The 17,265-nt window shown below is 52.4% G+C and overlaps 1 protein-coding gene across 1 annotated transcript in view; it reads left to right on the top strand.

Annotated features, from left to right (window-relative positions):
- The first annotated feature begins 642 nt into the window (after positions 1-642).
- HRAS (HRas proto-oncogene, GTPase) overlaps positions 643-17,265 on the top strand; it is a 35,641-nt gene continuing 19,018 nt past the window's right edge. The window contains exon 1 of the mRNA XM_032188940.1: positions 643-995. The gene's annotated coding sequence lies outside the window, so the exon portion shown is untranslated. The remainder of the gene's footprint in view (positions 996-17,265) is intronic.

The following is a 17,265-nucleotide window of genomic DNA, read 5'->3' as shown; positions in this document are numbered from 1 at the left end:
ATTTTGGAGCTGTGTGTTCCCTAGACATGTCCAGGAGCGATTTAAGCGCCCTGTGTGTCGGGTTTAGCCTTCAGGCTACCACCTAGGGGCCGGTAACAGCCCGGCGGCTCCCCCAGCCCTCACCGGGCGGGCTGCCCGAGCACACCGGGTGCCGGCAGGCCGCAGGGCGGCTGCCCGTGACCGAGCCCCATCTCCCCCGGCACCACCACCGCCGGGGCCAAGCCCTGCGGGGGAAACCCGACGGCAGGCGGCGAGGCCGAGGGAAGGGCAACAACGGCTGTGGGGCACTCGCCCCTCACCGGGGCTTTCGCTGGGCGCCGGGGGGGGCACCCGCAGCCTTCCCCGAGCGATGGCGGAGCCCTGAGGAGGGCCGGCGGGCGTCGTGTGCGGTTCCCCCCCGCCGCCCCGGGGCCGCGCCTCAGGGCGGCCTCACAGCGCCACCGCCCCGCTCCCAGTCCTCGGCGGGGGGGGGCGGGCCGGCGGCGCGTGATTGACAGGCGGCGCAGCCCACGGGGAGGGCGGTGGCGGCGGGGGGGACCTATCAGAAGCGTCGGGCGGCGGTGAGTGACAGCTGGGCGGGACTTGCGTGTGCGTTGGGAGACGGGGGGGGGGAGCTGGGCGTGTGCCGGGGCGCGCTTCGGCTGGGTTCGGCAGGGTTCGGCCGCGCTCGGCTCCGCTCGGCTGGGTTCGGCTGGGTTCGGCGGGGCTCGGCTCCCCCCGCCCGGCCGCGCATTGTCCGGGCGGCGGCGGCGGAGCGCCCCGGCGCCCGGTGCCAATGCGGGGGGGGCGCTGCGCACCGGGGGCGCCTCCACCACCGCGGTGGAAACTTCACCTCGCCGCCGGCCCGACGCACGGCTGAGGGCACCCCCCCCCCCTCCTCCCCGCCCCGGCTTGCTCGGCTCTCGGGGCGTTTTGCGAAGAAAGCCGTCGTTATTCCGCCGCAAACTTCCGCTCCGCGCATCCCTCCGTGGCGCGGGGGAGGGGGGGGCGAGCCGGTGAGTGACCGGGGAGGGGGGCAGGGACAGGGGAGGGGGGTGGCAGGGACCGGGGGGCGGTGGTAGGGACCCGGAGGGGGTGTGGGCAGCGCCCAGCGGCCGGGCACAGCCGCAGCCACCTGTTAGCGGGGCGGCCGCCCCCGCCCGGTACCGCTGGTCGGGGGTTTTGGGGTGTCCCCGGCCCCGGGGGGAGCGGGGGGCACCGAGCCGCAGCCCCCCGCTGCCTGCCCGCCCTCTGCCGAGCCCCGGGGGTGGCCCCACAGCAGCACGGCTCGGCCCCCGACCCCCCTTGCCCGTCCCTAGCCCCCCCTGCCTGTGCCCCTTCCCCTCGCCTGCCCCCTGTCCCCATCCCTCGTCCCCCCTTGCCCATCCCTTGTCCCCCTGCCGCCCCCCCCGGGCACCCCCCGGAGCGCTGCCCCATGCCATAGGGCCGCATGCAGGTGGCGGGGGCGCAGGTACGTGGGGCAAGGTGCCCTGTGCTATGGGGCCACCGGCACCTCCGTTAATCCAAGGGACACCCGGCTCTGCAGGGGGGCACCCCTGCAGCTCAGCCCACCTGGTTCCTGGACGTGTGTTGTGGGGCATGCCCATGGACAAAAGAGCCGCCGAGCAATTGGAGAGGACTGGTGAACTCGGGAGTGATGGCAGAAAGGCTGAAAGCAGCTCGAAGGTCGGTGTGTGGTAGGCACAGCTGCTCTGCTTAAATGGCCTGAGTGGTGTCTCGTCAGCCTGCGGTGCACAGAGTTGCTCCCGGGCAGCCCTGTAAGGTGCAGGCCGGGTACAAACCCCGGGTGGCTTTGTTGTGACTTAGCCCCGCTTGGGTGGCATCGCTGGGTCGTGCACCTTGGAGGAGGGACTGAGCAGCAGAGAGCCCATGGGGCTTCGTGCTGCCTTAACTGAGCAGTTACTGGGGGTTAGGCTCTTCTGCAAAGTCTGACCCGAAATCGCTGAGGAATTGCCTGCCTCGGAGACCAGAGCATCAGTTGTAAGGCTGGTGGGCGCTGGTTTTCCCTGGTCAGAGCTGCTGCCCTCTCTGTCCTCGCAGAGCTCCCGAGTATTTTGCTTTTACTGCCGGGGCCTTGCACGATTTTCCCAGGTGTTTGTAACAGAGTCTGTGTGTGTCCCCCCTCCGTGCACCCAGCCTCGCCACTCCTTTCTTTCCGCTCCTCCAGCGCCTTCCCAGCGTGATTAATAACACGCGAGCTGCTTCATTTCAGCACCAGGGCGGCTGATGCTGATTGAATTCCCTGCTCGGTCTCCTCGGTGGGCCTGGAGACTGACGGCTGTTTTCCCCGTGAAGGAGCGGGCTGGGGTGGGAGCTGTCAGCACGCCACCTTTTAGTCTCGGCGAACAAACGAGCGGCGAAGCGTGCACGGTCCTACCTTCTATGTTTACATTCGAACGATCCTGTAATTAGCAATAATTAGCTCAGCTCGGGGGTATCGCTTATGCGGCAATATTTAAACAAGGCTGGAGACCCGAGGGGCGCTTTTCTGCCTGGCGGAGAGCCCCGGGGAGCTACCCTCGGGGTGGTTCTCTTGTAAATCTGCTGCTCGGCTCCGGGAGGTGGTGAACGTGTGGTGGGAGCAGCATCCCGTGGCCTCCAGGGTGGGGGGGTGAGGAGAGGTACTGGTGCATCGTTTTCCACATCGCTTTCGCCCAACTTGCCTTGCCTTTGGGAGAAGCAAAGCTAATTTTCTAAACTTTGCTTCCTGAGACGCAGCCGTGCAGCACTGACACCCCTCGCTCCAAATTCACCCTCCTGCTAATACGGGGTCGGTTCTCCCCATGTTTGTAACCCAGACCAAAAACTTCATGTTCTTGACTTAAAAGAGCTTTCTGAAGTTGAATACGGGGGAATAGTACACACAATGAAAACAGAGACAAAAACTACCCCGTGCAGAGCGATTTTGGGGGGGAAGGTTGCTGAAAAAGGGAAGAGGCAGGAGTGCCAGCCAGGGCCCGTCTCGCCTGCCATCTTCCCAGACACGCTGTGCCACTGCTTCTGGCAGCCTAGGAAAGCAAAATGGTTGTGCTCTGAGCACGCTTATCTAATTGTAATTTATTATCAGCTTTCTACATAATAGTTTTGAAGTGTAAGCTTACAACCAGAGCTTGATAGGCAGCAGATAAAAATGTAGAAGATACTCAGTGTTACCTGTATTAATCTAGCAAGTACATTTATGAAACGGTATTTGATCCCTTTTATAGCTGGTTGAAGACCACGGAAGAGTATTAATCAAATAAATTATTTGACAAATACAGATGAGATTAAACAAATGATTTATTTGCTAAGTGCAAGTCAACTGCTCTGCCGTGTCACATTCCTCTTTCTCTTCTTATCTTTCCCTTCCAGTTTCACTCCACTCCTTCGTGGTTTCTCTTTCCCTGAGCTGTTCTCAGTATTTGTTTCACTTCATTTTTCCTTCCCCTTTCTCCTTTCCCTGTAGTGTTTTCACTTCTCTGTCATCGTTTTTCTTTCATTCTTTCTTCTGCCTCTCTTTTCATGCTTGTTTGGTCTAAATTAACCATCTTCCCCTTTTTTTTTCCACCTTGGTGGAGATTTTACTGAACACTCCTAGCCAGCTGAACCAAAGGCAGTGTCTGTGTAGGAATATGAAGATGTTTGCTCAGTGGTGATGCTCCTCTAGCTCTCCCCTGACTTTCTGGCTGCTGTGAGAAGGGTGTTTCTGCAATTATGGAGTTTTCTTCCAGCTCTCATTCTTGCCATTTATTTTTCCCCTATGCCTTTTTATTTTTTTGAAGCGATTTTGACTAAATATCTCAATATCTTTGTATCCTAAGAGAATGACTAGGACCAAATGGCAGACTTTCTTCTTTGTTTTTGTATCCTTATGCAATCTGTTTCCATCTGCTGCCTGACATACCCCCATCACCCCTCCTGGACCTCCTGGTTCCCTGCTCTCGGCATCGTCGTTCCTCCCTTTCCTGCCCTCCGAGGTTACATCCGGGAGGTGTCTTTCAGTAGGGCAGGAGGATTTATTAGGGCACTGGAAGTTTTCTCCCTTATTGTTACTTTTCAGAGCCTGGGTGTCAGGTTGGTTGGTTTAGTGGCAGGAGGCGAGCAGGTTATTGTGCCTGACCAAGCAGAATATTCACCTTAGCAGATCCAGTATTAAAAGATTAAAGTGTCCTAAAAAAGAGCATGCTGTTATGGATAATACTTTTTTTTTTTTTTTGATGAAATCTACAGAGAATATTCTTGAAAACAATGCGAGGAATAGAAAGCGATGCATTTCAGGGGAGGAAATTTGTCTTGCCTTGGCAGCAAAGCTCAGACAGTCTAGAGGCAAGTGATGGAAGCGTTCAGAGCGAGTGATTTGTCTCCGCTGATGATTGCAGTGGTGGTGCTGCAGCGAATGAGCTAAGGCACGGATGTCACAGTTCCCTGCTTCGGTGCTAGGAGCTGCGCGATGACGCCCTCTCGTTCCAGGAGGAAAGGTCTCTGCTGGAGGTGAGTTACGCCGTGCCTCTGGGTTGTGTGCAGTGCCCTGGATAACACTCGAGTGCGCTGTGCAGGGAGCAGCCCGGGCAGCCTGCAGTTACAAAGCACGACTGACCGGGGAGGAGGAGGCCAGGAGGAGTGCTGTTGATTTGCTGTGCAGTTGATTTGCTGTGGGGAGAGAAGAAAGCTGGTGATGTTAGTTTAGCATGATAGCTATCCAAAGGAAAATGCTTCGTGATTATCTGTTCGATTCCCTGTCCTTGCCGCCTGTTTCTTGGTCTCATGAAAACCAGCGCTGATTAATGACTCGTTCAGGCAAAGCAAAACTGGAATCACCAACTCCTTGCAGCCGGAATCTAGCTTTAAATTTTAGTAGGATGGTCTGTCTCCCGTCAGAGAGAATGCTCTTTCCATGCTGGCTGCGATACCCCCGCCTTAATGCACGACCTGCCCGTGGCGTCTGTCTGACGGTGAAGTGCGATCCCTGAATGCCATCCATCTCGCCAGAGCCAGTGCTGACAGAGGGCTCGGTGGGTAAAGCGCAAGGCTGAGGACCCAGGAGCCCTGGCTCACTCGTTGCTCTTGGCTGAGCTTGTTGCTGTCTCTCCCTGGACCCTCTGCTTTGTTGGGAGTGATGCCTAGCAGGGTGCTGGGTGGCTCAGTGCAGAATGTCCCCTAAAAAAGGGGGATGTCCTGTCTGAGGGTGCTCTGGTAAGGCAGAGGCAGCAAGAGGATAGGTACTTGCATAACACAGTGCCGGGCACATCTGTAAGTGGGTTTTTCCTTTTGCATAGCTAAGCCCATTACAAATCAGGCTGCTCACATTTAAGTTAAATTCAGGAGCTGATGGAGCTGAATTTAGATGCGTGTGGGAGCGGTAACTTGACAAATGCAAAAAAGAGACATTGCCACAGCTACAGTTCTCGGGGAAGATGCCTGTACATCATCTGCTTGTTTAGCATCCTTGGAGAGCAGCAGACACTGGGGAGGAGCTGTGACCTGTGAAACGAAGAGGAGGATGCTCTGGCAGTGGGAGAAGGCGGTGAGTGAGATCTAAAAAGTCAGGGAGCAGGAGTGAAATGAGAGGAGCCCCTGTGCACGATGGGGTTGGGCACTTCTCCTGCTTTCCCTCAAGTTGTTCTTCAACACAGCCCTGTAGGAGGAGAGGCGAGGAGTGAAAGAAGAGATCTGTGGAAGAAGGCATCCCCAAGCCTGCTGCATGACGTGGGCCGAGAGCTTTCCTGCCAGTCCAGGCTGAATCAGAATGTGGCCAGCCAAGGGTCTCCCTGAGAAAAGCAGGCTCCAGTGAAGAGTCTTCTAAGGAGAGTCTCACTGCAAGCACTTAGGCCTGAAGCGAGTCGGGATCTTGCTGGGAGGCTCGTTGAGAAGCGAACTCGGTTCATCAGCTGGAGTGTCAGGCAGTCAGGGCTTGCTCCAGTGCCCGGTCTGCTCTGATGCCTCCTTCGCACCATCTTCAGCCCTTCTGTGGTTTGCATCCAGCTCCATTCACAGTCTTCTCTGAACCAAAGAGGAGTGTGTATAAAATAGGTCTGAACATATGAAATTAGGCTGCAAGTGATTTATTTAGTCGCTTGTCCTTTTCATTACCCAGCTAGCTGCTGCAGCAGCCTCCTGGTGTGGCACTGGCTCGTGTATTTCTGCAGTGACAGTAGCATGTGTGCTCTTTCTCTGTGTCTGGCTTTGTTAGAGCAAGAAAGAGAGGTCAGAGCGCTTGGTGTTACACAAGGCGCTAGAATTCATCTTCTAGAAAAAGAAGGGTGGGCTTGAGAAGACAACCTTTTCAGTGTAAATAGGTAAAACATCAGTCGCTTGGAGGCAAGCGAGACAGACTCCAGCTTAGGTGTGTGCTAATTCTGTAACTGACTTTTCTCTGGTCTCCCCTTGCATCCGTATCTGACCAGGTAGCTCATTGCAGGTACTGCTGGGCTCCTGCCGTGGACAGACAGGCTCTGCTTTGCAGCAGGCAGACCCCGTTGGCAAGGTCAATGCAAACGTGTTGCCTGGTGCTGTGTCAGTTCTGCGTTCCCATCCCTGCGATACGACCGGTGTCAAGGGATCAGGGATCGAAGGTTTCCGGCACCTAGTTAGAGATGTCTTCAGGTGCAGAAGGCTGAAAATGCTGTCACTTCATCTCAGCCACTGCTGGTGGTGCCTTGGAGCTGCAGCATGGGCTTCTCTTGGTCATACCACTGCAGCCCAGCTTTGGCCTCCATGGAGGAGTTTCTTTGAAAGACGCTAGAGGGTGAGATGGAGTGAAAGGCTTTCTCCCCACAAAGAGCCTCAAGAAAGCGGGGTTTTATTTTTAAATATTTTTGATATCAGGTCTTCAAACAGATGTGAATGTCCCTTCCATGTAAATCTTCAAAGCTGTAAGTGGCATCGTGTCTTCAGGAATAAGTTGATACCCCATAGTAAACCCAAGTGTCTTGGCCTGTTGTGGGTTGGAAAATAGTGAGAAAACTTGAGTAATTGACAAGAAATGTGGTAGCCCTCTGGATGGGGAGAAGAGGAAGGCTCGATTAAAAACTCAGAGAGCTTTTGGATCTTGATTTCTGCTTGCAGCAGGTAATTCTGAAATGAGCCATCTCTCTTTCGTCAGCTGCTCTGAGGCACTTTTCATGGAAAGAACAGTGGATCTAAAACACCAGATGCAGTTAATTGATGAGGTATTTTAGGATAAAAAAACTTCCTGGGGGGTGGGATGGTGGTGGAGGGAGAGGTAGATTTCTTTGAGAAGCAAAAAACCTTTATGCTTTTTTTTTTTTTTTTTGAACTCGTTTCCCAGGCACCTAATCTAATCTATCCAAAACAATTCTCCTGCAGCCAGGGCTCACATATTTTAAAAAACAGTGTAGAAAGGAATGTATTGTGACAGTTTAATTTGCCACTGAAATACGGTCACCTCTGGGGTAATTCAGGGAAACCGTAGAGGAGCAGATGATAAAGCTGCTCAGGAGAGGAGGTGAGTAACGGGAGGCTGTTCGGCTGGAGTGGCAGGCAGGAGATGCCAGGGAGGTGTTTGTGGAGGTGCTCCGAGGCAGGCGAGGAGAAGACCCTCCTGTCCTCTGGAGATCAGATGGATTGGGAGGGAAAGGTGGAGGATTGCAGCACGTCACGAGCCAGGCTGTGTCTCTGGGAGCTTGCATTGCTGAACACACATAAAGGACGAATCCTTTGGTGTGCCTGCAGATAGAAAATTAAGACTAGCTCTTGCTGCTGGAAATGGATGAAAGGGCTGAGGCTGCATCCGTGCTTCTGAGACCCGTCCTGCCTGCTCGGAATTAGGGGCAGCGTGATTCAGGAGCCGCTCTCTGGGAAAACACAAGCAGCAGGTCCCTGCCTGCTGAGCCTGCAGTACAGCAAGCTCCCCGTTGGCAGAGAGCAGGCGTGGAGACAGGATTTCAGAGAGCCAGCCTGGTGGTTCTGCAATATCTGACACAAGCCAGTGCTTTAAAAATACACAGTGCTGCTGCTGCTGCTGTTGGGAAACCCTCCAGGCCCCAGTCTTCCGTGCAGTAGCTCCAGGTGGAAGCCAGTTGGTTCATTTTATGCTCTGCAGGAATGAATTATTACTGGTTTTGGTGATAAATGGTGGCACGGCGGGTCAGATCTGCACAGTCTAACGCCTGGGGAAGTCGCTGTATGCTCCAGTCCCTGGCTAGGGGCTGCTGAAGGCGCAGGACAGCTGACTGGGAGCTGCAGTTACAGCGCATGGGTGCAGCTTCTCTCCCTGCAATCTCTATGCTTTAAAGAGAAAACAAGGCAATCGCAGGGCTCTTTTAAGACAACAACAGAAATCCAGCAGGAGTTTTGGAGCAGAGGTGTCCAGTTCTGAATAAAGAAGTCCGGAGTTGGTTCTGTAGGCCAGTTTGCGGCCCTCAAAACCAGCCTTGTCCGAAGTGAGAACTCCTGGTGAGGAGAGGGAAAGCTGAGTGCGTAACAGGGGGGTTGGGGTTTTTCAGAGCATGCTAGTGAGCACATGGTTTTTGGCAGGACTTGGCGATTGCATTGCGACAGGGTTACAAGGTCTTGCTCAAATTCTGCTGAAGTCGGCTGAAAAGCTCTGCGAGCTGCAGCGAGCATGGGCCGGCAGTCGGAGCGGCATCTCTTAGGACAGTTTGGGTTTTCATCTTTGTTTCAAAGCCTGCCTCTAGAACAAGCTCATTCAGGACGCAGCTTTAGTAAATATCCCCAGGGAGGGGGAGACAAAAACAACAACAACAACAACAAAAAATCAAAATAGTCAGAGGGCTCCTGCTGTGGCTGGCAGCGGATACGTGGAGCAGGACAAGCAGCGGGAGCAGGTACCTGTTGGGATGAGGGTGCACGGAGATGATGGCTGAAATCTGAGGTGGGAGCCTGCAGACCCCATTGTAGGTGTACAGTGGAGTGGATGCAGAAGAAAAAGCTCTGCCAACTATAAATCATCTTTTCAGGGAGCTAATTTGAACATCTTTTTGTTTTCTGAACCCTTCAGTTCAGTTCCACTGTAGGTAAATGTTGTGCAGGCTCTTCCATGCTTTTTTCCCCTGTTTGATTTGAGGGCTTTTTGTAGCAACTTATTCCTCATTTATCCTGCTGTCAGGGAAGTTATTCTGCCTGCAGTCCCTCTTTGAGCCTAATTTTCTTATTTTCTGTAGCACCAGGGCTGATGGCTTCACAAATCTTACAATAACTCCTCAATCTCTCCTCGGCCAGTCTAGCAGCGTGACAGCTCCATTTAATGTGTGCTCTCTGCTTTGGCTTTCTGCCCCCAGACTCATTATTTAGCATTTGTCTGCATCAAACCCCGGCGTTGCCAGCCCCAAAGGATCATATATCAGAAATCACGAAACAGAGAATCCTCGAGACTGCTCTGCAAATCCCAAATCTGCCCGTGGCGCACGCAGATGGCACAGGTCTTTTTTCCTTCCCTGTCCCCTGTGTCTGTCCCTGAGCCCCTCTGTGTGTGTGCATCCTTCCCTGACAGCCCCAGTGCCTGTTTTGGGGTGTAAAGTGAAAGCTGCAGCCTCGCCAGGCTCTGCAGTTCTCACAGCACCGAACGTTTGGCTCCTGGGACGCTTCCCCTTCTTCTGCTGGCACAGAGGCGGGTTGAGACCTGCAGCTCTGCCTCCTCGTCGGCAGCCCAGCGGCCCCCGAAACGCCTTGCATCCACTTGGAATATCGTTCCAGGGAAAAGCGCTGCGGAGCTGTCTCTGCGGTAGATACTCGAGAGTATCGGTCTCTCTCCTGCCGTTTGAAGTGTGGTGTTACCTCCAGGCCTCGGAGGCTGGGAGTGCTTTCATGTTGGGTGCAGTCCCTCGCTGAAAAGCTTCCGAGCTCGGTGCAGGATGAGAAACATCAGGGTGCAATTTGCGTGCCCAGACGTTGACATCTCACATCTCGGCTGCTTACCCTCGGCCCCCGTGGATGCGCGGCGGAGGAAACGAGCGCTTTCATCTCGTCCTAATGCAGATGTCTGAAAGCAGGCAGACAGATTGCGCCTGTCTCTTCCCATCGATCGCAGGGAGGCTCCAGCTGATGGGCTCTCTTGTAGGTGAGATGAATCCCACCTTGACTGCCTCTGTTTTGCCAGGAAAAGTAGCACAGAGAGCAAGGCAGTGTTGAATATAGCCTGTCCTTAGCTGTGTGCTGTCTTACCTGGTAAACCTCTACTGCTTTGCTTGAGAGCTGTTTCATTGCAGTTTCTTGCTGGCTGAGAGCTGGAGGGGTGCAGATACCTCCCAGTAGCTCCCTCCTGTGAAGCAGAGGCTTGAGACCTCGAAATCCTAAATCTGGAGCTGAGACACCCGTGTGGGGACTTGGGGTTAACCCTGTGGTGCCTCCAGGTTACAAGGGCAGAAAACGTGGGTGCTCTGGGGTTTGGTGGGTAAAACCCATGCCCCTTAACACTGGAGCACTGCTGTGTTAACAGAGCTGGGTTCTGTAGGGTTGCTTCCCACTGGTGCTCAGCCTTTGTGGTTGCTGTGGAAAGCAGAGTGGTCTTCAGGGAGCAGGGCAGAGGTGGTGAGAGCCTTTCATGAAAAAACTGCAAACCTGAGCTGAGCCAACAGGTAGGAATAAAGCCTGGTAGCCTGGGGAGGATTTTCTTCGCTGGCTGAGTTTCCCCTTTGATTGGGAGCGCTTGTTCCATCATGCCTTTCTCCTGGAGAAGAATTAGCCCGGTGGCAGGAACGTGATGCACCAGGTGTTTCGGGAGCGAGGAGGCTGGCTGCAGCAGGAGCCTGCGGAGCTCAGCCTCAGTCCCTGCGCTGGCGGCCAGCACTGAGCCTGCCCTGCCCCATTTCTTGTCCTATCCCATGCCTGCGTGGTTAGCATCAAATCCTATGACCCCCCCCAAAAATACATGGCTTTGTGCCCCACCTTGCTGCTTACTGAAGCATTAATTCCTGCGAGGTCAGATACCTGTAAATCAGCGTTCAGTTCTGGACAGCCTCAGGAAAGCCAGTGCGTGTGTTCCAGCTGCTCCAGGCCTTTTAACTGCAGTTCTCAGCCGCTGCTCTTCATGTAGGTGAGGAGCCCTGGGTGGTTTTTGAAGGGTCTGCGGAAGCCATGCAGTACGAACAAGAAGTGCTGTCAGGGAGCTGGAGTGTGTTGTTCGGAAAGCTGCACAGGAATGTGTTGTTTTTTTTTTTTTTTGGATTGATAAAGGCAGAAAATCATTGCTGTACAGTAAACGTACCCTGTGCAGTAGAAGACCAAATGTCACAACCGTAATGTGCCCATGAAGAGACCTGAAAATGTCAAAGGGGCTCCAGTGTCTTTGCAGTCACGGAGAGTATGTTAGGGGAAAAATTTCGGGCTGACCGCAGGTTGGAAGCGCCCATTGCGTGCTGCAGAGGAAGGCAAAGATACCTCATTGTTTGCTACGTGGTGCCTCATCCTCCCTTTGCAATGTGCCTGACCTCTCCTTGCTCTCTTAACCAGCTGCCTGTGTCCAGGACAAGCTTTTCTGCGTTACATCCCACGATGTGAAGGGCTGGGGCTGCATGAGGTCTGCTCAAGGGGATGGATGTGGCTCTGCAGCCGAGACGGAGAGCGTATGGAAAACCTTCAGGAGCCTTTAATTCCCGAAGGAAGGTGCCCCAGAGCCTGGTAGTGCAGCCCCACAGCATGTGTTTTGCATTCATTGCCGTCCTTCCCCTCTGAACTTTGGCACGACAAATAGTGGCCGTGTTTGAAGAGTGTCCCAACGCCTGGCACAGCACCAGGCACTCGCTGCTCCCTGCGCGCCTCCCGCTGTTTGCTGTGCCTTCTGCCTGCTGTTTGTGGGTCCCGCAGGTCAGCAGGTGCGTTGCTGGTGGACCTGCCCCATTTCCCAGCTCTTCTTCGGTAGCTGCTTCTGTTATTTCTTCCACGGGGGAAAAAGCCAAGTCAGCGAGGGCCAAAAGAGACGTTAACACGGGATTGTTAGCGCCGTGGGTTTGCTTTGCTCTCCCGGCTCAACAGGCAGGTGTACTGGTGCTGGAAAGCTGGCGGCAGGAGCCAGGAGCCCTCAGTCTTTGTCAATTTTCTGTAACTGTGTGACCTTCCTAACTAATTTCTCTGGTCTAATTCCCAAACGAGATGTATGTGTAACTAACTCCAGCAGGGCTCAGAAGGCTGCATCAAGCCTTAGGCACGGGAAATAATGGAACATGGGTAAAGCTGCACGTCGTGTCCCAGACACAGCTAACCTTGTTGCACGAGGAATTTCCTTACGAGTTTAAGACCTTTCGGGTGGGAACCAGGCTCCCATCATGGAGAAGCCATCTTCCTTCCCGTGCTTCTACTGATGGCTCCTTCGGTTTCTGATTCAGCTCTGCAAATAGCGCCTGGTGGCTTCAAACTGCCTGAGCAGTAGGCTGGTATTATTTCCCCTGTGAAGGCTGGAGGGAGGGAGAGAAAATTAAAGCAACTTGTCTTAGCCTGAGTCAGCATCACGGAGTGACGAGTGTGTCTCTCTGGAGCCTAGTGAAAGGTCTCTGCCTTATCTGGCTTGATACTTTGCCGGTTGCACAACTCTCACATCCCCTAGATGCAAATATTTTCCCGGGGATGGCCCCAGTTGCCCAAGCAGGGCGTTTGTTCAGATTCTCATGCTTTGCAATTACTATAAGCTTCTCGTGAGAGAAAGGAGGGGGAGTGGTTCAAGGTGGTTTTCTTTCTTTTTTTTTTTTTCCTTCTGCCTATTGTTGTTCCTCATCAGCTGGTTGCTTTGAAACAGCGCATTGTGGTTTGCCTTCAGAGGCAACGTGGCGCTGCGAACGCGGCTTCAGAGAGCTGCTGGCAGCTTTTGACTGCGGGCGAGAGGTGCAGGCAGGTCGTGGTGCTGAGCTCAGCATCGCAGCCGGCTGGTGCCCAGCAGGATGGAGCCATCATCCATCACCCAGGAGCAGCAGCGTGAAGGCAGCAGGATGTCACCCAGGGGGACAGAACCTGGTGCTTTGCAAATAAATGTCCATGGTGGGTGCATGGCACGCTTCATTTTAGGTGCAGCTGCAGAGCTTTGGGTGGACCTCGTGTAGCTGGCAATTCATGGTGTTTTGGAGTGTGCTGAGCGCTCCTTGGGTTTCTGTGTTCTTCAAGAGCATCAGTTCCTCTGGTGCTGCAGAATTAAAAAAACAAAAAACAACTTGCTAAAAGTGGCATGAAGCACTTGTCATCTAGAGCCCAGATGGGGCACTGACTCTTTCACAATGGTCTCAGTGTCTTCTGCAGACCTTGCAGCCATGTGGGAGCCTTTAAAAAAGGCCGACTGCGTGAATTTTCTGTCTGAACAGAATTTTGGACTGTGAAGTCAGATTCTTGTTTGGGTTGACGTAGTTTATCTCGAGTTTGATCAGAAGTAAGTGGAAATAATGACAAATTAAGCCTGTGGAATGTCAGCCTCCGCTGGGAACAGCGCCTTTGCAGCACATCTCCATTCCTCTGCCCAGTGTTAGACAGCGGAGAAAGGCACACGAACTTCTGCTTATGTTTCTAAGTGTGATGCTGAAGATGAACAGAGTATGACCAGTGGTGACAGGCCAGCAGAACTTCAGCAGCCCCTTCATCCTCCTGTGGGTTGTAAATAAGTGTTTATGGCTTGTGTGACGTGCTCGCTCCCTGTCCTGGGACAGCAACAGCCCAGGTCCAGCCACTGAACCCTGGTTTGGGATGCGGGTCCTACCTGAGGCAGGACAGGAGTGGGGTGTGCGGGTAAAAGCAGGACATGGTTGCATGATGGTGCAGAAGATGTATGGTTGGTAGGGGTTTCCGAGTCCAAATCCTGGATCCTAATCAGCCCCAGACTGCAATTCATTTAGGAGTTCATTTACCCCAAGTTTTTGAGGATGGATTTTGAGGCTAAGTTGACAGGCTTTCAGAGCTCGCTGCTTTTTCCCTGCTGTTCAAGTATGAATTTTCCTCTTCTGTGAATATGTTCCCCCTGCAGAACAGTGCAGCGTCTATTTTTGCTCGAGTAGTGTTTCAAGTTAAAGTTAGCTTGTTTGACATGCAAGCTGGTGGTTTTCTGTGGGCTTTTTCTGTTTAAAAAAGCTTTTTGCAAACATTGATTTTTTATTTTTTTTTAACGCTTCAGCTGAAGTTCCTGTGTGGGAACAATGAGAGCTATGTAGGAACCGTACCCACTCCACCATGCTGTGGCCTTGGAGGTTCGTTGTAGGGACAGACACAGTCCTCAGGGAGCTGCTTTCTGAAAATAAGAGAGGGTTTAAGGGGGAAATGAGGAAGCAGTTTATTTCCAGTTAGGTGTGAACGATGTCCGAGAATGACAAAGTGCTGTGTATGCCTTAAGAGTCATGAGCAGCAATGCTGGTGAAGTCTGCTGCTGCCAGATGAAGGAGGGAGCCTTCATCAGTACATCATCACTTCCCAAAACCTCGCTGGTGACTTGTGTCTCCTCCAGGCTCCTGCAAAAGCAAATAATCATGTTTGAGATCTTACAGCCAGTCCCACATTTCAGTGTGTTTCCAGGAGGCCTGATGATACTGGCAAGGCCATAAAAAAATAAATAAAATAAAAAAATAAATAAATAAAAATCACAGTTCAATCTTAATCTCTGCATTTATCCTGCTTTTCCAAGGAAGGATCTTTTTGTCTTCTTACCAAGCTTTTAAGGAGAAATGGACGGTTTGGTTGTTCTCTGTTCGCTTTAAAACAAAACAAAAACCAAACCACCACCAACACTAAACCAAAAGAGAGCCCCCAGGCCCTCAGCAAAGCTCTGAAAGATCTGGTTGTGCACAGGTAAAGATGATGTGACTGCTCTTGGTGGCTGTTGGCTTAGAGGGATCACTTCCATGTCTTACGGGTAGTACTTGAGCCTGACTTGAGGCTCACAAGATGGCTCATGCTGTGACAGGAGCTGGGAAGCTTGCGTCACCTCACGAGACAAGGCGATGTTTTTAGGAGAACCAGCTCACATCACCTGCCCGTTTTCTCACTTTCTTGTTCTAACTCCTACAGAACAACCTGCGCCCGTGACATGTGTTGTTGCTTGGACATCTGTTGCCCTCACAGCCTCCACCAAGTCAGCAGAGGTACCGCGGGCAAGTTCTGCAGGTAGGGGTGAGGATAAGTGGAGAGGCCTCAGGCCACACATAGCACCAGGCCATTAAGCTCAAACAGCAGCTTTGGAGCTGCTGCAATTCATGTTTAGAGTAGCAGGCTGACAAAAATGAAATAAAATCACCGTCTTTGGTGCTCGGGAGGGCAGATACTGAACACCTTGGAAGGAAAGGTCGGGGCCTGTTTGGTTGATGAGGGCTGATGGAGAAGGGCGATAGCATGAGTTGCTCCCAGCAATTGGTTGTTTCAGAGCGATGCTGGCCATATAACTGTTCCTTACCCCCACTTTAATAGCATATATCAAGTAAGTTTTAGTCATAATGATGAGGTTGTGTTGCTATATGGTAGGGGACTAAAGGGAGATGCTTGGATTTTTCCCAGTGGGCTGAAGGGAAGGTCATTTTATTTAATTATTTATATTTTAAACCAAAGCCACAGTGTCGTGAATCAGCTGGGTCTCGGCTACAGCAGTTCTGTCTGTGGTCCCCACATGTTACCCAACATGCCTGCAGCTCCCGTAGTCTGGACAAACCCCGAGACCACGATGGGACACCTGCAGGTCTGGTTTTCTGTCGCTCCCCTTGCAGGAGCTCCTTCGTGGAGGCTCTGCACATCCTCGGGAGCCAGTGCTGAGGAACAGGAGGGAACACGAAGGTAGGATTTGGGATAATTAGGAGACCTCAGCACTTGTTCTGACTCTACCATGCTTCACGTGGCTGAATCGGTCCATCGTGTTTCATCATGTTTCTGCTTGGTTTTTTGATTGCTGACTTTCAGAGCTGCTCTGCAGTCTTCCTCTGTGCCTCCTGACTGAGTGAACTTGTATTTTTAATCCTTCGTTTCCCAGGAAATGTCACTCTGCCTTGTTCCTGTCTCGAGATGCTGAGAGGGTTAAATGCTCCATATGTGCTAAGGTTGAAAATAAAGATTACATGAAGCCTTAAGCCAATGTTGACTGGTTTGGCTTTAATGGCTTCATTGATGATACTTTCTGCCTTTCCCTTAAACTGATCCTCCAAGGTCAAATATCAGGTTGGACACTCAGGAGTTTGGTTGTGACTCTTAGCTTGGGCTGGCTTCTCGCTTCTTCTGGAAAATTAAAAATCTCACACCTTTTCCATACTAGACACACATAGTGGCTCAGGGCTGTCGGGTGAAGTTTTGAAGTTCTGAATTTGCCTTTTGTGGTTCTTCTTTTCTGAGACCAAACAGAACCGTTTCCATGAGCCTTATCAAGTCCAAGAATAAATTCAATAAACGCTGCTGCATTTCTTTTTGGAACGTATCTGCAGTGTGTGCATCCTCAGCATTGTAGAGCTGAGCTCCTGCAGCAGGATCAGAAAGTCTGAGGGGAGGTGTAGGAACCCTCTTTCTTGTTTGGAGAATACCCAGTAGGACAAGACCCTGCTCTGGGTCTCATACTTAGGGTTGATTTCCACTGGAAAGAGGAAAAGACAATTTTGGGGCTACTTGAGAATCCTCTATGACATCTTCCATGCCCAGGCATTGCTTCTACTGTCCTAAGGAGCTGAACTGGGAGCCAGGCTGAATGCTGCTTCTTTACTCTGTTTATCCTGGGAAGTGTAGCACAGTTCAAAGCTCAAAAGTCCCTCTTTAAAAAAAATAATATATATATACATTTTAAGCACTGTGATTGCCTATACAGGAAATAACAATACAGGGAAAGAAAGCGTGCCTATTTTTGTGCACGTGAAAGCTGACAGTGCCTGTTTAGACTGGTGCTTTAGCCCTTTGGCTTCATACTTACTTTTTTACTAATACAAATAACATCAGGCTTGTGCCGAATGTTTTATCCTCAGCGTTAATATCACCAAACAACTTTCCTGTCCCCTTTCTTTTTGTTTAGCAGCTTTTCCTCCTCTAGCCCCCTCTTGCCCCTGTCCAGCTGCATGCTCTTGGCTCCATCCTGCGATGTGATGCACATCAACGTTTCTTGCTGCTGCGGGGCTGGGGGAGTTTGCCCTTCAAGGTTGATCTATGATGGAGGCATATTGACGTGCCTGAGGGGAAAAGAAAAAGGACATTAAAGGATGTTTCAGCTAGATGAGTACCTGTGGGCTCATGTTGCTCGGTTTTGCTCTCCCCAAGCTGTGACTTCTCAGGCTCACACTGCGGACGTTTGGGCAGTACTTTGCACGGTCTCTTTCGTGGCGTACCTGCAGCAGAAAGCAGATACTGAAGGAGGTGAAATGCTGTTGCTGTGTTCTGTAA

This window comes from Aythya fuligula, chromosome 5, assembly GCF_009819795.1.
Source record: "Aythya fuligula isolate bAytFul2 chromosome 5, bAytFul2.pri, whole genome shotgun sequence".
In the NCBI taxonomy this organism is placed as follows: Eukaryota; Metazoa; Chordata; class Aves; order Anseriformes; family Anatidae; genus Aythya; species Aythya fuligula.
The sequence above is the reverse complement of the archived record's forward strand: the minus strand, read 5'-3'. Positions and strand labels throughout refer to the sequence as shown.